General features: G+C 40.8%; 1 long non-coding RNA gene across 5 annotated transcripts; it reads right to left on the bottom strand.

Moving 5' to 3' along the window:
* Positions 1–211: 211 nt before the first annotated feature.
* LOC104687626 lies at positions 212–23,143 on the bottom strand. Of its 5 annotated transcripts, XR_005603438.1 has the most exons (7): positions 22,386–23,143; positions 22,128–22,304; positions 19,849–19,940; positions 19,340–19,449; positions 13,712–19,159; positions 8,409–8,597; positions 212–7,591 (listed from the first exon to the last, which is right to left on the bottom strand). It is a non-coding gene; the product is annotated as an uncharacterized LOC104687626 (long non-coding RNA). The 5 variants fall into 5 exon arrangements; XR_002045008.3 differs by having other exon boundaries at positions 13,712–19,449; XR_005603439.1 differs by having other exon boundaries at positions 18,803–19,449.

Below are 23,143 nucleotides of genomic sequence, written 5' to 3'. Positions count from 1 at the left end.
ACATGAAAAGAGTTGCTCCATTTCATTATTTAAATTTGACCCTCCTGTATTTCAGTTCTATGGGACCTGAACCCCAAAAACCTCTTTGTTTGCATATTTAGATCCTGTGACTGTGCCACAAAAAATCAACTAAGCCAACATCACTTACCAAGATATCATTGTCCCAAGTAAAACATGTAGTTATGTAATTATAGGATTTATGAGAAACCGATGCAAGGCAAAGATGTTTATTTAAATATCACAGCACCAAGTCTCAGCCTGTCAGCCACACTTATAACAGGGCTAATTCCATCCAAAGAACAGCTCATAAGGTTTTGCTGCATCTTATAAAAGGAGCAGTGTTGCAGATGACTGAGCAGATGTTTTAAACAAGTCAAAAGCAGCAGCTGGAAAACAGCGTATTATAAAACATGTAAGAGCACAAACTGTTCTGGTGAAGCAGCAGTAATCACAGCAAAGAGTGAACCAGGTTCTGCCATAAAAAAAAGCAAGTTCTACTGGGATTTATTTAGCAGTATTTTTGCACTTGTCCTTACATTATTACAGAATAAACAAGAAGCACTAGAAGGCAGGATTGGTTGTCTGGTGGCTTGAGTAAACCCCATCAACTTTAGATGCACAATTCTACCGTACTAGCCAGGAATGTTGAGTAAACTTGTAACTTCCATTATGAAAGAAATTTGCATCAGCAGCATCATCCCTCTCTGAGACAGGACACCCCACACACCCATATTCAAGTAAAGAAAACCAACCCAAACAAATCCAGCATAAGAAAAACAGTTTCAAAAAAATCTAAATATTTTAAATAACCTTTTTTTTTCCCCCCAAAAAAACCAGACAGAAAATTGCTCTGGCTCCAAGCAACTGCACGTGCCAGACCTAATTCTGGTAACAGCCTCAGCTGCTCCAGAAAAGATAAGGGCATTCCATAAAGTCCTCTTAAAGGCAGGGCAAGTGCTATCAGGGAGCACAAAACCCCAACATCCCCACTCTAAAGGTGCCAGGCCTAGAAAACTTATCAGTCCTTGGAATGCCTGGCAGGGCACCAGCAGGGCCTTCACTTAGAATGGGTTATTTGCTCTTTCGTTTCCATTTCAGAAGCAGGATTAAGGAAATGTTACTCTATTCTGGCCAAGAAACCACAAATACTGAACATCTATGATTTTTAGCACCCTGTGAGCCAACCAGGGAGGTTTCACTAATTATCAGTCATGTATCTGTCAGAAAGTGTGGTGGAATTGGTACAATTTTTGCTTCACCAAGACAGTATTTTTCAAATAAAATCCCAGTCTTTGATTTAAACGTTTCCAAGCTACCTACTCAGAATATCACAATCCTGCTGTATCACAAGTATCTTTGCCTCCAACTCTCCCACAGAAAGATGTCTGCAGTTTCACATCAGCTCCCCCTGAACTAGATTCCCAGTGAGAACTTAACTGGCCCAGGTATTTTCCAAAGAAACAGCACTGATACATTCACACATTACAAATCTAAATCCAAGCGTTACTCACAGGCAGGAAGTCTTTTCTCCAAGTGTAACAAAACAGACGATGGCACCTTCTCAAAAACGGGAACAGAAACTCTGCAGAGGCTCAGAGGAATTTCCCAGTGGCCACCCTGAGCCTGTTCTCTAATTTTGCCCATTTTGAGTGCTGTGCTCTGTCAGATGTTTGCTGCCTCCCTCACCTGTGAGGCTTCACTTGCATTTTAGAGACAAGACCTTCCACCTGGAACAGGAACCCTCCAGAACTCCCAGCTGTCTTGCTCTCCATATTCCAGTCTTTCCTAAGGCTCTCATCTTCTACTCTCCAAATCTAAACTCATCTCACAAGAGCAGATACCTGGCATAACATATAAATTCCCTTGCCAATTTAGAAGCAATCTTTTTTTGGTTTACCATCCTCTACCCAGCAGCCTCTTAATTTTTAGATTTTTTTGTTTGTTTGTTTTGAGAGTGTTTCTTTGCTTTTATTTTCCCACTCTCTAGCCAAATTATTAAGACTTGATTTAAACAGTCATTCTGGAAGACTGTGCACAATAAAAACAAAATGAAGTCTTTAAAGAGTACTACAGTTCAGTCCTTCGTATCTAGGGGTGATGGCTGAGAAGTTCTTAAGGTGAGTTCCTGATATCCAATATCAATTTGAATCTTCAAGTGTTCAAATATCACCTTTGCCTGTCTCCTGAATCCAAAGTCCACAATAGTGGCTCAGCATTCACACACACTTCTTACAGATAAATATTGTTACTGATTTTAAGATAAGACAGATTCTGCCAAAAACAGAGAACAAAACCTGGCTTTTTAATCTTTTGAGCTGAGTAACTGTTCTTGGATGCTCCCTACAAGAGAGGAATGCATGTGGAACTGTTCCTTACAAAACCAACGTTCTTGCACAAGGGGTCCAATCTTGGTCCTCTGTAGCTCAGTGAAGTAGCTTGCAATGATTGTATCACCAGCCTCTTAAAACAAGAGGAAAAGCCTCCCAAACTGTGCTCAGGTATGTTACTCACAGTTCATGTTTTTATCACCTTTATACAGGCTTGGTTGCCAAAGGGAGCAGTATCAGGAATGAGCAGTTATTAAAGCACAAGAAGCAGCATGTTGGGCACAAAGCCTTTTCTCAGCTCGTTAAGATGCTGCTGACATTGGTCTTTTAACCCTGGTTGCCTACGGGCTCCTCCATCAACCTCTCTCCCAGCACTAACTGGTCACACCAGTAACAGCATGTTTGAACCACTCTGCCAAGGCTTAATTATTGCATTTGATGACACCTGCATGATACAATTTCAGACTGTTATGAAATATTAATTGCTTTCTGTGCAGTAGAATAGAACATATTCAAGAGTGAAAAATAATGCTATTACTGCCTTTATAATTTCTTTAACCAAATATTTTAGATTATTTCCCCACTATCACTATCTAAAAGATTCTGTGTTTCTCCTGAAAAAAACATGCATTTATCCATAGCCCTCCTCACCTTGACTAAAAGGAAGTTCCATTATTACTTGAACAATATTTCTCTCTCACTGTTACCTTCTGCCACTCAAGGCAAAAACACAGAACTACTACTATTGTCTCACACAGAGAAAAGTAATTTTTCTCCTACATAGGCAATAGTTTCTTTACCCCACATGCTCTGCCCATTCTCTCCAGAATGATTTCTATCTTATGTCATTCCTCTTGTGAGATGATACATTAGAAATGATAAGAGATAGAGGTTTTCTTTATGGAAGAGTAGGTACAATTGATTTCATTTTGTAAAAAAAAAAAAAACAACCAAAAAACAGCAACTTAAAAAAAAGACAAGAAGGTCTATGGTCTTAAGAGGAGAATATATACTTCAAATGATTTCAGACAGAATCACTCTTGGCAAATATCTAAATAAGTATCACAGGAGATTTGTTATACGAATACAACACACATTTTAAGCTCAGCTGCTTAAATTTCCTAGATTACTTTAATTAGGGACAGCCAACATGTCAGGACTCAGCTACAAAGAGCAAACATTGCAGAACATGTAACATGCAAAGCATTCCCTCCAGACGCAGGGAAACCTTTGCCATTCCAGAAATCAGGATGAAAATGCCTATTCCACAATAGGCAGTGGCTCCAGCAGGGCCAGGATTTCAGTGCTCTGTTTTCAGCAGCTCAGCCTCTACTTCTTTCTCATCCATGTAGAGGAGATCCAGCATCACAACAAGTCATGGGAATCCTGATTTATTTTCTTCCTTCTAGAAACCAGAGGGAAGAAAATCCAAGAACTGGTGCATGCCATGTGCCCTCTTCCCCTGACTTGCCTGCTTGGTGGGAGGAGTAGGAAAGCACAAACAGAGGTTCCTGAGGGAGCCTGCAAAAATCTGAACCTCAGTGATTCATGGAAAAAAAATCTCAAAAAATTAATTAAAACCAAACAATGAAAGTTACTGTAAATAAAGAGATCTCCATCTCTACCTAAAAGAGAAGAGGGAACATTCTTTTGAAAAATTTTATTACTAGTACTATGAAAAAGAAATATTTATCAGTGCACTCATACATATATGCATTTAAATAAGAAGAATATGCAGCAACTGCCTCAAAATAAAGCAAGTTTAATGTTCCAAGGCTGAAAGAGAAAGAGCAGATTCACATCACACATTTGGGGATGGACCATTAGCCAATACAGATCACTGCAGTGTCAAAATTCAGTAATTAGTTTGATGCATTTTTTTTCCTCCAAGGCATTTATTTCTAAGATAAAGCAGGTGAACCAGTGACAGGTATACCTGGGAGGAAGTATCTGGAATATTTTCCTTGAGGGTTCAGATCCAATCTATAGGGCTTTCGTAGCCAGAAAAAAAATAGAAAAAAAAGAAGTGTGTTTCTCAACCAAGTAGAAAAAAGCTAAAAAATTTAGTCACATTGGAGCACACATGAAAAATGTTGTGTTTTGAAAAAAAGATGCAATGAAGTGGCTTTGAGTGAGGTGGAATGAAGTAGAATAACATTGCCAGTATATAACTGGATAATAAATGAGAAAAAGGGTTGGGTAACCAAACTGAGATTAAATAACCCACCTGGATTAATTCTTTAGTAAATCCTGTAATTTTGCTAAATTTAAAGTAGTAGACAAAATGTTACTGACTTCTCTCATCTCTCTTTTCCAAGTGGGGAGAAAATAATCCTACTACTAATTCCAATACTATAAAAAAAAAAATCTTGTTTTATTCAAAAATAATTAAGAACATCACCATTAATCTTGATATGGATTTCATTCTGTAGCTTTTTCCTATAAGATGAAAAAATAAAAATATTTTCTTTCAAGAAAAGAATTTAAATTTGGAAGGAGTGGACTCATTTTGAAACAAAAGCAGTTTAAAAGACTTAAAACCTTTGTAAAACAGATTTTCCATTCTTTTCCAAAGTGGATTAGTAATATCCTTGGAGACATGCAAGAACTCCAGCCAGAGGCAAGCCATGTTGGAACACAGAGAGCAGACATTAAAAAGGAATGCTGCCATTCCACTTCAAACAGAAAGTTTTTCACAGTGAGAATTTTATTGTTTTAGGAAGAACATACAGAGACAGATGAGAACTGTGAAGAACTAGGCCACCAGTTAGGTAAGGGCCACCAGTTAGTTATGGAACAAGCCAGAAAATATGATTTAAAGAAGGAACACAGAGAAGGAAAAATTCTGCTTACATCAAATAGTTCTGGACACCAAGGGAAGGAAGAACTCTGATAAACATTTCTTCTAAAAAATTCCCATCTAAGCTAAGGGTGGTAACCAAGTTTATAACCTTGACAATAGCAATTTACAGAACAAGCTAAAATGCCACTTTTGCCATACAGTAAAATCAAATTTAAAAGTGATGAACAGAAGCCCTCCTCAGATGGTAATCTAAACAGCTTGTGGCACAAAATGAAATGCCATGGTTAAAGTTGTCTAGACCAATAACCCCTTGCTGGCTTCTGTCTCCATTATATTGGAGACATTTTCAAACATTTTCAAACATTTTCCAAATTAGGGTATTTCTTTCAAACTTAGTAATTACTTCCATTGCTTATTAGCAGCACAAGCTGCAGGAGATTTAATTATTAGTTAGCCTCAAAAGACAATCCAATTTCGGCATAATTTCTGCTACTGTCTCAGTCATAGCAATGAAGACTTGATAATGTAGACAGGAACGAATACAATAAGGCTGGATTCAATAAAAAAATGAAAGACCCCATTTTTTTCTTTTAACTTTAACAGAAAGTATTACAGTTTCTCTGAAAAAGATACACCTTTTAACAGTAACTGGAAACTACTGATTCTACCAAACTGCGCTTCTCCATAGGCAGGTTGATTTCTGCGCAGTCAACTTTACTAAATTAAAGCTTCAAATCTACAAAAAAGTGCTCAGAATTTATAATAAAAAAATCAAGTTTCCTAAAGGAGCTAGACACATGAAAGCAGAAAGAAAAACCCTCTGGTTTTGGTTTTAAATCTTGCCCCAGTCATTTACAAGCATATAATTATTAATTTTCACTTAGTACAAATGGAAACCAAACCCAAACAAACAAAATAAACTTCAAATAGAACAAACAACCCACAAAGACAGCAAGCATTTAGGTGCTTAATCATTCAGAGAATCAAATACAAGCACAAAAACACCAACCACAATGAAGTGAAAACGTATTAAAAAAAAAAAAACTATACCTCAGAATCTTTTCCAAGCTTTGGGGAGAGCTTAGCTGGGCCTCACATCAACTCACCCCGGTGCTGAGCTGTAGGGAAATGCTCAATGGCAGGCACCAGCCATCCCTGGTGCCAGCAGAGCTATCTCTCCTGATCAGGTGGGTGCTTGTTTTAGGTTTGTCATTAGATCTTTCAGAGCTGCCTTTCAACGTGTTTTCAAGCTGGCTTTGCAGGACACTCTTTTCGTTTCCTCCTCCTGTGTTTTACACGTGTATCATGTGCCCAGGGGCTTGGTGTGAAGGCTTAATTGCAGGCTCCAGATGCCACTGGAACCAAATCACTGAGCTGATCACGGGAAGAATCACAGCTGGTCCCGCTCACGCAGGAGTTAAAAAGAACTGGGATGGGTCCTTGCTTAAAATGAGTGACAAGTAATAACACTACCTTAAGTTTGATTTCAGAACTTTCAGCATTTGGTGAAGCATTTAGATGGAAGGATGGCATTCATGCTTCTGTTTTCACAAGGATCACCCCAAACATGTTACACTGTGACAACAGCTTCCAGCTCAGTGTGGAATCACTGCTGTAAGATTATAATAGACAAACTGATTGTTCTCCCCTTCCCTGCCTCAAGAATTAGGAGCGGCCTTGCTGTGGCTGGCTCAAGCAAACCTGTCCCTGCCAGCTTGGTTCTCTGCCCCAAGTTTGCCAGCTCCTCACCATTTACAACGTGTGTACAATCCTCTTTCCAGGAAGGGCTCTCAGTAAAGGAGCAATATCTCCTGCCTGAGACACCAGAAAGTCCCTGGAAGGGATTGTCCCACTTTCCTTGGACCAGACTCCTGCAGAACCTGGAGAACAGCTTTTGTCCCTGAGGAAGGGCTCCGAGCATACTGGGGGCAGTGGCCAGGAGGAGGAAAAAAGAGAAGCAACCTCTTTTTTCCCCCCCATTTCTTTCAGCACCCCAATTTACTCAGGCTGCCCCAGAAAGCCCCACCTTCCAGGGTAATAAGTTGTGCCCTCAGGCTTTGGATTGCAGAATTCACTTTTGCCTGCACAGGTGAAATTGCTTTCTCGCTGCTACACTAGAATGAGCACAAACAACAAAGCCACTGTTTATCCACGATACTCTTGAAGGCTATAAAAAAAATCTGCTCTGTACATAGGATGTGGATGAAAAATCTGGGAGAAAAAATAAACTGCAGGAACTAGGTTTTCTGTGAGATCCCCGGGTAAGCTGAAAATTTACATGTCTTTAAAACCAAGCCAGGCAATCAAGGAAGATTTGTGCTTGTAGAAATGTCTTAGAAGTTTCCACTGATCTTCTGCTTTGCAGCTTCTCCCTTTTGCAGAAAATAACCAATTAAGATCAGTTCAGAACACAATCCAGGCTCTGCCACTGGTCTCCTCAGGAACACAACCTTCTTCTTTCCTGGAAAATGCAGGGAAGAGGGAGAAAGTTGTGTAGACCCAGCAGGCTAAGACATGTTAGGCCAAGCAATCAGTGGTCAGGTGTAACACAAAATCTGAGCTGGTTAACAGCTTTATCCTGCTGAAAACATATTTTCCTCCCTCTCTATGTAGACTGAAATGATTAAAGATGATTAGCTAGAAACCAAGACACATTACTTCACCCAGAAGAAAAGATAACTTGGTGCTGGTGGGACTATGCAGCATTTCCGTGGTATCCAAACCTTACCAGATTACTTTACATTTTATCTTCATTTACATATCTGCATAATGTATACTCAGTGCAGAAGGATATTTTAATGTAGCAGCAAATTTTGGAAGTTCCAGGCATGGAATTTGTGCTCAAAAGACACGTTTCCACGGAGCAGACATGGGAATGCTCCTGCTCTTCCTAACCCTCAGACCTCAAGGCTGTAGAGCCCTGCCAGGCTCCAGGCCAGGGGCACTGAAGGGCAGTGGATTCCCCCTTGATATAAACAGGAATGACTTCTGGGATCTTTCATTAACATTTTCTCTAGAAATTCACCCAAATGTATTGGCAGCACCAAACCAACGAAGGCTCTCTGAGAACACGAATAAAGCAAATGTCAATAAAGGCATGGAGGTTGCTGGATGGATGTGGCTGCACCAATTCCTGCACCAGGATGTTTTGCAAGCCTCCCTGGCATTTCAGCAGTTGGAGAAATAAGCACCAAATTCTATACAAAGCCTTTAATATTCAGCTTTCATACAGAATTTGAACCTCAAATGCTCAGGTCACAGCTTACATCTGTACTTACCTGTAAAGAGTGTCTGCCTGGGTTCGAATGAGCAGAAGGTATTCAGTCTACAAATATGCTTCATAAAAGGAATCTCAGCTTTTAAATAATGCATCTTTTCTCTCAAATGGAAAAACTGAAGGTGCAGTTCCATGACACTGCTACATCAATTAACACCTATTTTCAGCCAAAAGAGCTAATCTTCACCTTCTGAAATAGAATAGAATGAGGTAATAAAGTTCAGTTTGCTGAATTATTGAAGAATCTGCACTCATTTGAGGAAATTATGTGATGGAACAAATATTTTTTGAAGTGCCATTGAAACTAGTTTTTAGAAAAATTACCTCCAGAAGTTAATTTGCACAGCAATTTATGGAAAAAAAATATAAGGGCCTTTAATGTGAGCAAACTGGAAACAGGGTAGTTTTGATTTCTGATCTTCCCATTCAACTGCAGGACCAGAAAAATGAAGTTATTCCCACAGCCACAGTTAATAAACCTGCAAGCTTATAAATAAACCAACCTGCTGGGCTGCTCTGATTCCTAATCCTTGGTTGAATCGTTTGTATCAGATGTAAAAAAGGAAGTATTACACTTTTATCTGGAGATCTTACACTACTCAACAGAACTCTTAAAAACATTATTTCTTCTTCATGCCCACAAAAGAAATGCAGAGGATTGAAATACACAAAGAAGTTTCTGCAGGGCAAGCAAGGGGATAAACCTGAGGAGCTCCAGTTATTCCATGAGAAATAGATACATGCACATCCTTATCTTAACAAGTAATTATTTCAAAAGGGGATAAATTCTTGTCTTACCTCAGGAGGTGAATGGGAGATGGATTATCCTGTCCTGGAGTAAGAAGGTCTGTTTGGCAACCCTGCTGAGAATCTGAAGCATTTCAAGTTCACACAATGGTTTGAAATATTTATGCCCTGAAATAACTTGTTTAGGTATCCCTGATCAAAGGGAGTTATCCCAGCTCAGTGGCAAAGCCAGGACAGATCCGTGCATCCACTATGGAGCCAAGCTGGGAGAGCTGGGGGTGTCTATCCTGGAGAAGAGAAGGCTCCAGGGAGACCTCAGAGCCCCTTCCAGTGCCTAAAGGGGCTCCAGGAGAGCTGGAGATGTTCTTGGGACAAGGGATGGAGGGATAGGACACAGGGAATGGCTTCCCACTGCCAGAGGGCAGGATTAGACGGGATATTGGGAAGGAATTCCTCCCTCTGAGGGTGGTGAGGCCCTGGCATAGGTTTCCCAGAGAAGCAAAGTTCTGAGCACAGTTTTCATTCCTTTCAGGAGGTTCAGGCACCTCATACCTGAGAGAGAACAGAAGTGCAACTCACAGCAAAACCCTCATTCCAGGTACTGGGAAAAGTAAATGTAACCATTAGTTGATCCTAAGTGAAAAACTCTGTCCCAAAGAATATTTTCCCAAGTGCATTATGGAAACCACCTGTGTCAGCTTTGAAGATGAAGAATTCAATATTTGCAAGGAAGGTGATCCTGTACCAGATACTACAGAGCTGAGGGGAACAGCTGGACTGATCATCTCCAGTCATTGCAACATGGAATTCTCAGCACCATTAGCATTTGGTTAAAGATTCCACATCAAAAAGAGGAGAGGTCTATCCAGTTTTAATATTCCTACCCTTTATAATATATATGGGCAGATATCTTTCTGCAGCCTTTCTGGTAGAGGTTTTGCTTGGCATTTTAGTTTTACTTGTTTGCTTCAGGATGTGTCCAAACAGCTCATGTAAAGCAAGAATGAGAGTTCTAAAATCTTAATTGCCAGCTTGCTGTTAGATATTGCCTGATTGAAAAAGGTAAATGAGAAAACTACATGAAAAAACCTGGGGGGGGAAAACTACTTTTTTAATTTACTGCAACTTTTATATCTTAACCTACCCAAAGAAGTTGCAAAAAGATTAGTTAAATGAAGCACCCATTTAAAAAACTACGTCAGCAAACGTGTGCTTTTCTTGGGGGAAAATAAATATTAAAAATTTAAATAATATATCTGATCTAAGGAAAATAGATTGCTGACCCATGTCTTGGGGCTTTTTTTTTCCCAGTAAAGATGCTATTTTAAGGTTAAAATTAGAGCTGGTTTGAAAGAAGCAGTGAAAAGAAATGCATTGGTAATTTGACCAAATTAACTCCAGTTTTGATGAAAGCCAGCCACTTTGAGTAACATCATTTATAGGCATTATAAAGTCAGTGTCATTTAGTACTTAATTTTAAATTCTTCATGTTTCTGATTGTAGTAATCCTCTTGACACAGCAGCCATTCAGTATAACATTACACCAGGAGGCACAGAAAAGTGGTTTTTCTAACTTGTCATGCCAGTTTTGCAGTTCAAGCTCTTCTCAAATGCTGCTTTTTGGCAGCTCATATCGTGCAATGATTATAAAGAGGCATTTTGGAGTTTCTAAAGGATACTCTATGAAGGCAGCTGTGACTGCCTCATTCCTACAGTGCCTCAGTAATTATTTCTCATCCTACAGGGCTTCTAATATGTAATTTTATTATCAGAATTAATCAAGGAGAATGATTCATGCTTAGTGGAAAGCAAGGTAAGTTCAACACAACATTAGGATTGAAAAATGCACAAGTCTTAAACTGAACTCACAACGGGATGAAGCTTTAACAACTGGCTCACGTAGACTGTTCTCTCTGCTGTCACTTCCAAAAATACAGTTCTATTCCAAGAGTGACAAAATAACAAATGGTTCCACACCTGCTTCATTTCAGTGATGGTACAGAAATGGGTGTATTACAGCAACCCTAGGGTGTATCACCGTGTCCCGCAGCCACAGGGAGGAGGAGAGAAGATCCAGCAGGCAGGAATTGTGCAGCAAGATTGATTGATTTAATTATTTTACAAACTCTTTTATAGACTTTTTTTTTCATAGTCTAATTGGGCAAAGGATCAGCCACCCCTTGGGGTGATTGGCCAAAATCATAAAACATCCATTGTCAAAATATTTTTCTACTATACCATAAACAAGACTTTTCAAGGCTGCAGGTGTTTGGTTGTTACGTAACTCTGCTACCTCTTCTGTGAGAGAGAAAAGTCTCTCACGGGCTTAGAAAATAGCAAGAAAATCCTTGCCAGCAGCATCTTTGTGTCCACATGGGTGCTTTGGCTCGTTTTCCTAAACTGATGTAAAACAAGGGGATCTGAAAAGGAAGGAAGGAACGGAATGGAGAAACTTTTAATTTTGTTACTGAATCCACAAAAATTCAAGTCCCAGTTCATATCTGTTTTGGTACATAAGATGGTGTGTACTACTCTTTCCTTATAGTGTCAGCTCTAATAAACACAATTTAAAGTTTCACTTTAGAGCAGCTCAGTGCCTTTTTTACTGGGCTCATAAGGGACAGCACCTCCTGGTGCAGAACATGTGCAGCTGGAGATCACACCTTGCTTAGGAAGAGATCTGCAAGGAAGCATCTACATGTTTATGAATCCTCCTTTTTTTTTTTTTTTTGTGCTAGAAGAAAGCCAGCAATATTAGAAATTTTCAGGTAACTCTGAGACATCAGAGTGCCTTGATCAGACACCACCACACTGTCCTTGTGTTTCTCCTTCTCAGAAAAATAAAATCACCTCTGCAGCAGACAATTCTGGGAAGATTGGATTTACTCTGAGTTAGCCCACAGAAGTAAAGTCAGGATTAAGGACAACAGCCAGATGGCAGTTTAAAACTCCAGTGCCCTAAATGAAAATATATAAGCATATTTTTCAAGTCCAATTAAAGTTTTGGCTCCGAGCATTTGGCAGAAGGAGAAGAGTAAACATGTTATGACTTGCCGTTGCACGGATGATGCTATGAGGAGTTCATGTATTAACTAACAAGGTCCCTGTGAGGCATTTTTGAGTTTGCAAGAGTGACATGGGAATCAGAGAATGGAGGGAATGTAGATTGCACTCGAAGCTGTTTTATCCTCACTCCTGGGGGCAGTGTGTTCAGCAGTGAGAGAGAGAAAAAAATCACTTTAGTGGTAACTGATTTTAACACAGGAATTCAAAGAGTTTCTTTGCAGGATGCCTCCATCTCCTCAGCTCTGCATAGGACTGATGCTTATCTCTGGCAGCAAAAAATGGTAACAACTATTTCTAGACCTTGAAAAGAAATCAGGGCATATGGGATGTGAGGAACTACTGCAGCTCCTGTAAGGACTTTTGAAGGCAATTCCTGGAAAGACTCTAGATCCAAGATTTCCTAGAAAACCTGGGAAAATTCCTAGGAAGGGCCTAAATCTAGGATGGGAAATTCTTAGAACAGCACAGAAAGTACTTCAGGTTCTAGATCCAGAAATCCCTATAAAAAGTGAGAAAATGCCAAGAAAGGTTGTAGGTTCAGAAACTGTAGAAAAGGTCTCTGTCCAGGAATTCCTGGAAAGATAACACATTCAGGAATACCTGCAAAGCCCAGGAAAACTAGAAAAGATTTCGATCAATTAATTCCCAGAGAGTGATAGGAAATTCTTTGAAAATTTCTCAGTGCAGTAAATCATAACAGAGGTCTGAATCTAGGTATTCCTGGGAAGGGTCTTGATCCAGGATGTCCAGGAAAACTCCTAGAAAGCCCCAAATATTCCTAAAAAGTGTATAGATGTCAGAATTTAAAAAAATACCATATCCTGAATGTTGTTTATTCTAAGTTGCTTAAACAAATTGTTTGAGTAACTTTTACATTTCATCACTTGATTTAAAGCCAGTAACACTTCCCATATGGCCAAATCACTTCCCAGCTGAGCATTCTGGTACTGGAAAAGTGAATAAAATTGGAGAGTCTTTTATGAAGTTTCCTCATTATTTGTGAAGAAGAACAACAAAAAAAACCCCCCAAACAAACCCAAGAAATGTAGAGGGACACCTGTGAGTTATTATTTAAAGCATTTTGGTTCAACTGTCAGAGAAGCAATGTGGGCTTTGTCACCAAGTACTTCAAACCAATCCTGCTAATTAGGATTTCAAGTTTAACACTGACATAAACAGATTGGCAAACTAATTTTGGGATCTGCAGCTCAGGGGAGGTTTTTTCTAGTCTGGTCTATTTAGGATGATGTGATGAATACCACTGTCATGAGAGGGGTCTTTCACATCACCACATATTCCATTTACACAGCTGGTCCCAACATTTAATCTCTACAGAATCCAGTTAATTCCCCTCCAGCTGCTCTGACTCGACAATGCTGACAGAAAAATTTCACTTCAGTAGAACAAGTACCTCTGCCCCTCAGCACCAATTTCTGAAGGAAGGAAACACTGTTCTGTGACAATCCCTTTGCTGGCCACAGCTGCACTCACCACTCACTGGAAGTAGAGCTGCAGACCTGGGGAGGAAAACTTTGCACTTCTGGGCTGCTCATTATCTTCTGAGAATGTGTTTTCTTCCACAGGCACTGCCAAGTTTTAAGCTACAACCTTCTGCTCATAAACTAAGCTGAAAAACACCAATGATTTCAATGAGAAAGTCCTCCCAAAAAGCACACAGGAGCTTTAAAAGGGCAAAGTGTAAACATTAAAGGCCCAGCTGATTTCAGAAGGATGCATGAAAAGAGAAAAAAAAATCTCAAGGCACAGGTACTTCAAAAGAAAAGAATGCAATTTTTTTTCTGGGGGAATATGAAAGATAGGCCATGAGATCTAAAAATATACAGTGTCAATCAGATAAGGAAACATCAAATACTTGGATCAGGAAGATACTAACAGATTCATTCATGCAGCATTTTCCCTTTAAATCACCATTTCTCTGAGTTTATGTATTTTACATAGATCCACTCCATTCATTGTTCGCTGAATCAGAATGATTTAAGGCAGAAGTTTTTCTAAGGATAAGCTAAAGCAGAACCAGATTCTCTGAGGTTATCTGTGCAGCAGGCAGCAAAGCATCATCATTCAGCCTTACAGTAAAAATAGCCCATACATTAATTACTATAGGGAACTTCTCCTGGCTACATTACAGACCCCAGAGAAACTCTACTGAGTGAGAATTACATGTTGATGAGAGAAGCCACCATGAATAATAATAATTGTGTAAAGCAAAATGCCAGAGGTGCTAAAATCTTGGTTTAATATCCTCTATTTTGTACAGAACACAATAGGACTCTTCAGAAACGTGGAAAAAGCCTTTCACATCGTAGTTCACCACACCCTGCTTTGGAAAAGAGACAATCCCGTAGTGCTCTCTAGTGGCCGCCAGTCAAAAAACCTCTGCAGGCTGCACTGCAAGTTTACATAGAATTATCAAAATATTCGGTTGCCCCTGTAGTCAGCCACGACTGCCTAGGGAGAGAGCAGGCACCCGTGTTTGCATTAGCCGTCTGCACTGCCCAGGGCTTGTTCTTCCCTAAGGACTCAATTCCACAACAGGACTGCAAATATTGATGTGCTTGAAATTACATGGAATAAATTTAACACATTCGATGATGATGAAGTGTACGAGGTGTCTCAACAGTCGGTATCAAAAAGTGGCACCTTCTGACTCTTTAACAAACTCCAGCTGTGCCAGATTTCTTCCTCATCCTATAAAAGGTGAAGGGAAAACCATTCCCTTCTGCTCTATCTGGACTTTGCAGTTGAGACAGGCACGTTGCAAAATGGGTGCCTATTCTGGGCTATTAAAACTCTCTCACTGTGCTTAAAACACAATTCATAAACCAAGCCTGAGGCCATCAGTGCTGGTATAAAACCATCTGCGCAGAGACAATAATGCTCTGCCCACAGTAAGTGACACATTTCATAACCACTGCCAGGTTACACTGCTTTTGTAAATTGTCTTACCACTAATAAAATTGTCCGTTGATATTTGTTACTTCAGATGCATAAGTAAAGGATAGATGGCAAAATTACCCTTTAAGATAATAAATTAATTCCTAGGATAGCTACATCAAGAATTTCCTCTGTCCAGCAATGTTTCCTCAGTGGATTCTCTCAGCTCCATCAGACATTTACTCAGCTAAATAAAGAACAAATTGCTGAGTGTAAAACCACTACCAGGGGTTTGCAGTACCATCCATTAGCTCCAGGATTTCCTTGACAGCACAAAGGATTGCAGGCTGCCAATGATAATTAAATAGAGCTCCCTATGGTCTTAAGCAGAGCTCCTCATTGCCCTGGATAGGAAAATGCAGGTCAAAACCCAAGAGTAATAGAAAATGGAGCTAAACCTGGTCCCAGGAACTGCATTTTCCAGAACTGGAAAAACCTCTGTAAACACCATGTAGATGACACTTGCCCTGGGTAGAATGCACAGGCTGTGACATTCCTGTAGTGTCAGCTGATCTTCTACTCAGGAAATCCAGTCAGAGCCCACATGAAAATTTCAGAAGTACATACTGTGCCGTTCAGATGCACATATAGAAGATCCTTACAAATGGAGAGAGAGATTGCTTTTGACGGCTTCGGTTCGTAATGCATTAATAAACAGAATTTCTGTAACAGCCACGAAGCCAAGGGAGAAAGAAGACTAAATGTTAAAATAATTCATGACTTCTGAACGATTTGGAAGAAGCAAACTTACTGGCATGATCTAATTGGATTTATTTCCACTTTCTAGGAGAGGGGATAAAACAACATCAGCAAAAAACCCCTGTTTGCTAGTTCATTAAGCAAGGGTATAATTACCTAATTATAAATACCATGGGTCATACAATCCTTAGCTGCATGAACATCCATCTCCATACAACACAGAGGCTTACACATGACAAGCAAGATTTCTAAGCAGTCATTCACGTACATAATTAATTGCATATTTAGCAAAAATTTGTGTTCCAAGTCTCTGTATTGGGTTAGAATAAAACATTTTTACACTACATGTTAATAAAAAAAAATCTAGTTGTGCAACTGAACCTCAAAACTTGAAGGACTTGGTCTTGCAGAATGATTTGTAGGAGAGAAAGGTTTAAAGTATCTGTGTGGTTCATAGATTACGTTAAACTGATGTTGGGAATTCCTTTGCAATGCATTTTTTTGTGTCTAGCCCTAAGAGGATACATTTGTATAACAACGAGAGGCACATGTTAGGGACAAGTGAAACAAAGGGACTCTTTGTGGCAACCACCTGATTTTGGACTTGACTGGAAGAATTTGCCAGACAAGGTCTGCACTTTACTTGTTGGACAAAGATGTTGAAGGATTTATTTCCAAAATGCAGAGTCTGAAGGTGTTCACCTCATTACAGTCTAGGCTGGTTGGAAGCAAGGCTGGCAGAATGTTTTTTACAATAGAACAGCACAGAAAATTCCATAATTACATTGTTCTGACTTTGTTTATGACAGTGTCCATCTCCAGCCTTGAAGTCATGGAACAGAAGATCCATCTAATTCTGTCCTGGGATAACTTTGCAGGTTAAAGGTTTGCTGTTAGGGCTGTTCCTAGAAAAACTACCACTGCCTCTGTCCATGAAGGGAGTTGTGATGGAGTTGCTGAGCAGCCTGACCTTCCAAAGCTCACAGCAAGATGGCATTAAAACAGCACACTGAGCTGCAGCCCAGAGGGGAGGGGATGCCCTAAGATATCCTGCTGCCATGGCAACATCCACAACTGGCCAAAAAAACGATACTTAAAAAGTAAACCAAGTTAGCTGGGTTTTTGCTGAGGAATGGTTTCTCAGATGACTCACTGCATCTGCAAGAGAGCAAAGCACAGCCTCCCCAGCAGTGATCTTGCTGCACATCCACATTCCGCCTAAAAGAGGATGCAAACTACTGCATAAATCCTTCAGCTCTGAGGGAGCAGTAACTTTACCATGTAGGAATGGCATGAAGTCCTAGTTTTCCTTAAAATTAAACTAGAAATTCCAGAAATTTATTGGTAGCTGTTCAGCTTCCCTTCCCAAGTCTTGTTTTGGGAGTTGGTGAGCAGGAAATTGAATAGACAGAATCACCCCAAAAATTAGTGTGTCCAGGCAGATAAAAACCCAACACACAGGAGCACTCGAAGAATGAATATGTAACACAAAGTCACCACAGCATTTCTCCCAGGGGAAGCTCAAACCTCAAGCTTTGTATCAGTTCTCACTGCAGCTCCCTGAGTATGAGACCTGGAAGTGCTGGCCATGACTCCTGGGCTGTCATGCAGTGCACAACTTTCAGTCTCAGAACAGAAACTGCTCTGCTAACTTGGACCTTGCTTATTGGGAGTTCCAAGCAATTTGATCTTTGATTCTCTTGTCTTCAGCTGCTGATCAGCTCTAGACTTCCTATATTTCCTTCCATGACTTGAAGCCCAACTGAGGTTGTATCTTCTGAGAAATGCTCATAAATCCTGATTATTATGGTCTTCACTGGATTTCAGGTCCCAAAGAATTGCAAACTGTGACCTCCTGAAGGAAGCACAGCCACTTGTTTCATCTGTCACTGGCCCCAAAAGTATTTTAACTCTCCAACAGCTGTGTATTGTGGTCAGAGTGTGAAATATCACCTGAAGTCCTGTCTTACACAAAAAATGGAGTGACAATAACAAAATACCATTGAAGTAAATGTATTAACATGAGTGGAATCAGGATTTTGTCCTGCAACTCTACATCAAAGACTCGTCAGCTCTCATCTAATTAGCACAGAGCACTACTTTTCCCTTTCCACCTCTGCTGACAACTGAATGATCTTCACTGTTTGAATTAATTTGAAAAATTTATGTGTCAAAATTATTCCAGATTTGGCAACAAGATGAGATCTGAATCAGAATGTACTGTCTGAATGCAATACATAATAAAAAGAAATGACATCTCTGATCAGGCTACAAGTTATCCAAACTTATCTCTGAGGCAAAAATGAGCTGCATTGCTTCTAAAACACAGACTTGCAAAGAAAATCAGAGGTTTTTCTTTTTCAGAGGCAATTTGTTTCCAAATGGAATTTAAGTGCTCCAAATAGTTATTTTAAAAGTCTGGCATCTTACTCTGCATTCTTTCATATTTACAACCAACAGCAGTTTCTTGGAGCTATTTTTACTACCCTGAATTCTAGAACCTGCAGGACTGATGTTATAAATGTAACAAGAAACAGCTCATTGGGGTTTTCTGTATTCATTCATTAGAGCTTGCAGGGTTTCAATTACCCCCAAAAAAGGCTTTCAGACCCTGCATATCTGCAGTTGTTTGTAGTTTTGGGTATTTGAGACCATGGAATACTTTGGGGATGGAAGCGAGAATAAGGAACTTCTGGCCACATGCCTTCTTAAGAACACAGGGCCTGTAAAAAACCAAGATATTCCATATACAAGAATATTAATTCCCCAAAATGTGGGAAGGGGAGGGAGATTTGAACCTGCAGTGGAATTTATATATACATCCCTTCTCCTCAGACTTCCCGCAGCCTAAGGGGAACAAGAAACCAGAGAGGATAATGAGATTCATCCCTTCAAACTGGCACAAACAGCATTTATGTGGCACATCACCTGGAACCTTGCTGGCTTCAACAGAACCTCAGGAATCCTCCAGTGATCGCACGGAGCTGCCTTTTCCTTGCTCCTCATGCACAATTACAGTGCTCAGGGACCAAATCCCTGGAGCTCTCTGCTGGCCTTGGCATGTTGCACATACAAGTTCACTCCCCACACACGGGGCTGTTACTATTATAGGCTGCATAATTTGAAATAGGAGTAGAGGTTCCCCTCCTTATCATCACAGCATAGAAGGATGTGAGCAGAGCTGTGTGTCAGGGCAGAGAGTTGAGCTGAGGGCCCTCCTTTACAATTTTCCAGGCCTCTTCCTTTCCTGTTCCTTCACCTGTAAAATGGACGTGAGCACTGGAACTGTGAAGGAAATCAAATGTGAAAATCAGCTGGGCCATTGCTAGAATAGCTCCTGACTATCAGAGATGCTCAATGTGCACATGAGGCCCCCAACAAACGAGCCCCTGACGCTTATTCATTTTTTATTTGCTTTCAGTAGTAGTACTTTGGAGAAGACGCATCTCAAATCCCTGTACTCACAAAGTTGTGACTGCTGGATGATATTTTATCTCTTCTCAGTGACATGCATTTATGGTCTTGACAAACGAAGGCTCAAAATAGGCTCCGTGTCCTCTTTACAAAGAAAGCATCTGAGAGGAAAAAACCCCCAACAAAGTAAATAGAGACAAGAGCTTCTTGAGCATGGGAATGCTCATCTCTGTTACGGTGAGCACGCTGAGCTACAACAAGCTGGCATAAAAATCTCAAAAACTAGGTTAAGACTCACAGGCAGCAGAACAAATGCTTTCTGTTGCTGCATCTAAGAAAACTGCTCCTAGCCAGGCTATTTGTGCCTTGGTCATCAAAACAATTTGAACATGAAAGCTGATACTGTCAATCCAAATGTACCCTGAATTCATTTTTCTAAATAACAACACAAAACCCCCACATCAGTGGTGCTCAGAGATCACATGTAGGCTTCAGATTAAGGAAAATGAGGCTGTTTAATATTCTGCTGATTCGAGAAAAACAGCACTGACGTGACTCACCTCTTTTTTCTCCCCTCAGAGGATCATTCCTTTCTAATACAAGTTTGGATTTCTCTTTATATAACCAGCTCATACAACAGGCCTTCAGCTGTCTGTCAGAGAGAAAACAAGCGAAGCAAATCATCCATACCATTTATATAGTTGCATTTAAAAAAAATATATATCAAGGAAAGTCAGATCAAATGGACATGTGTTGGCTTGGCTGTGGACTATGCATCAAAATAAAATTAAAAAAAAAGTATTTTCTGTGCTCCTTGTGTGGATATTTCATTTGAAGAAGTATTTTCCTGCAACTGAATGGATGCCAATTGCAGAGATATCTGCTATTAAGGTAGAAAAATTTCATCATAACTTTTCATCATAAAAATAAAGGGCTAGAAATCCTCTGAGAGATAACTAAAGAGATCAGATCATTGCACTTTCCGGGAAAATGCTGAAAACTTGTTTACCACAAGACTGCTGTAGTGAGAAAATAAACCAAACAAAAGGAGAGTCATGTTTCTGGTCCTTCTGATCCTGCAAATAGTTTTATTTGCAACACAGAATCATATGAAGTCGTAAATGGAAACTTGAGGACAATTTTTCAGGTGCTTTGTACCCACAGGTAGAACCAGGCTTATTTTCATTCCAATTTCATTCAATTTCAGAGAGATTTACAATTCAGTATACTTGGAATACATTAGTTAGTGCCTGCCTCCATCAGCTTCTATTTACTTTTGTTTAAAGGCTCCATTCCTTTTGGTGCTGGTCTTTCATCATGAAGACAAGACTTTGCCTCACATTTATTTTTCCCTCTCCAAAGCCCTGCCCCAGAAGGAATTCAGAGCCTGCTTTAAGGTAAGGAAGTACAAAGTGCCACAGATACATCATCATCATCTATGAAACTTGAAAGTAAAAGACATGCAGACAATCCTACTTTTAACAGGAGATATTATTTAGCAACATAAATTTAAATAATTGCATACAATTATATTTTCTTTTGGCACCCCCTCTCCCCAACATGATGATGGCTCATTTGGAAAGAGCAAGGTCCAGGGGCAGCTCCATCAGCTGGCATAAACCACACCTGGGATTTATTCTGAGACTGAGCCTCTTGATGCTTGGTTTGTCAGGAATGAGAGAAAATGCTCTTTAACTAAGTCAAAACAGCAAGGCAGATTCCAGCCCTGTTTGAGTGTATTCTACCACACAACATTTTAAATCTAAAGGAATCCTAAAAAGTGTCCTCTACAGAGGCAACCAGTATGGGAGCTGGTTAAAAATACATCCCTCTCATCCTGTGTGCTTCTATAGCTACTAAAAATGTCTTGGAGATACTTTCTTGGGTTGCAAATATTTTAATATATTCAGTCTTGTATGAATGCTTAAATCTGATATGGAACTTTTCAGTCCTACATTTTAAACACAAAATCAGTGTCATTCTTCATCTCAGAAGGCAGCTATGTGGATTAGTGCAAACAGACTTTCAGAGAATTCACTAGAAACCATCAGCATTTTCTAGCATGACCTAAAATCTATATAGAGAAAAACCATTTAAAACTTGCTACTTCCTCTCCTTTTAGGACTAAAAATAGATTTGGCTCATTATCTCACTTGGCACCTTAATGTATTCCATTGCATGATAACACAGATTAAACCACCACACGCTTCTTTTTCCTTAGGATCTACCTTATGCACAGCAAGAAGGGACAGTGCTGCTCATTGGACCAGGAACTCTTTGATATTTTACTTTAAACCCTTTGTTCAGGTTCTGTTCTCAGGACAATATTCCCACTTGCTGTTGGATGCAGCAGCTCACCCCAGCCACAGGCAGACGTCAACCCAACAGCCACACTCAGGCCTTCCTCAAATGGAATTTTGGATGAATTTTCTTATCAAGCTCCACCATTAAATCCACGCCCACAGGCTTTTTTCTTTCCCCAGAAGGTCAGTAAGTTAACTGAATCTCAGGGACACGTAGCCCAAAAGTGACTCCCAGATCAGATGTGTGCACACGTTTAACTTTGAAATTCCTGCTTAAAGAAAAACATCAAGCACATGGCTCACTGTGATAGATCTGGGTTAAATCCCCCCAAACACAACAAAGACATAACCCCACATAACCCCCACAGGGCTTTGTTTGCCCTGCTTTCAGCAATGGCCAAACCCCATCTTCTTTATATAAGAGAAGCAAAACGTTTTCCACATATTTACGTGAAAACAGAGCGAGGCTCTTCTCAGTGGTGCCAAGTAATAGAACAAGAGGCAATGGTGAAAAACTGATGCTTAGAAAGTTTCACCTGAACATAAGGAAGAACTTCTTTGCTGCGCAGGTGAGGCTGTGTAGTTTCCTTCATTGCAGGTTTTCTTCACCTGTCTGGACACAGCCCTGTGCTCTGGAATGACCCTGCCTGAGCAGGGAGATCGGACCAGGTGACCCCGCTGTGGTTCCGTCCAACCTGACGCATTCTGTACTCCTGTGTGTGGGAATAAAAAACTGCATTAATGGAAAATTTTCTGATGCAAGTATTCATCCCTAAAATTTTGCCAACTGGTACCTGCCTCACAACAGGAACTTGGTCAGCTGTATGTATAACCACTGCTCTTGAGTCAGCCCAAGAGGTGAGTTATTTCTTAGCATTAGTTTCACGTAAAGCCAAAAGCAAAGTTTAAAGCAGGCTCCTCAACACCGCCCTGCTGAAAACACGAGGGGAGAACCCCCACAGTCCAGCAAGCACTGACCGAGCATTCTAAAGGACTTTCCTCGGAGAGTGATTAAAAAACATCCCTGGTTTTACAGGCTAAAACTTCAAGAAAACCGGGAACAGACCAGCATCTCCTCTGCCAGTACCCTGCGCTGGATGGGCAGGAGCAAAATAAAAATCCATAAAAGCAGTTATTCCCCTTAAATTCCCAACCAAGCTATTCAGCCCGAGTTGGAGCATCCCGTTCCTGCGGGGTCCCCGTGAGACACCTCCTTTGCCACGAGGCCCCCGCCCCAGCCCAGCCCCGCCGGCTTCGCGGAAGCTCCGGCCGAGCTGCGCGGGGGTGCCGGCGGGCGCGGAGCGATTCCCCGCTCGTCCTGCCCAGGGGAAGCCCGCGGGACACCCTCCTCCGCCAGCCCCGGGGAGAAGCGAGCGGCGGACACCGAGCCCGCGGCCGCCCCGGTGCCGGGGGATCGCGCCGCTCCCTCCCGCGGGGCAAAGGGCCCGGACGGACGGGACAAGCAGCGGGAGGGCTCGGGGAACACGGGCGGGTCCCGCACAGCGGGGCGGAGCGGAGCGGAGAGGAGCGGTGAGGAGGAGCGGTGAGGAGG

Source organism: Corvus cornix, chromosome 20, assembly GCF_000738735.6.
Source record: "Corvus cornix cornix isolate S_Up_H32 chromosome 20, ASM73873v5, whole genome shotgun sequence".
In the NCBI taxonomy this organism is placed as follows: domain Eukaryota; kingdom Metazoa; phylum Chordata; class Aves; order Passeriformes; family Corvidae; genus Corvus; species Corvus cornix.
Note: the sequence above shows the minus strand (reverse complement) of the source record. Positions and strands in the feature narration are given on the sequence as shown.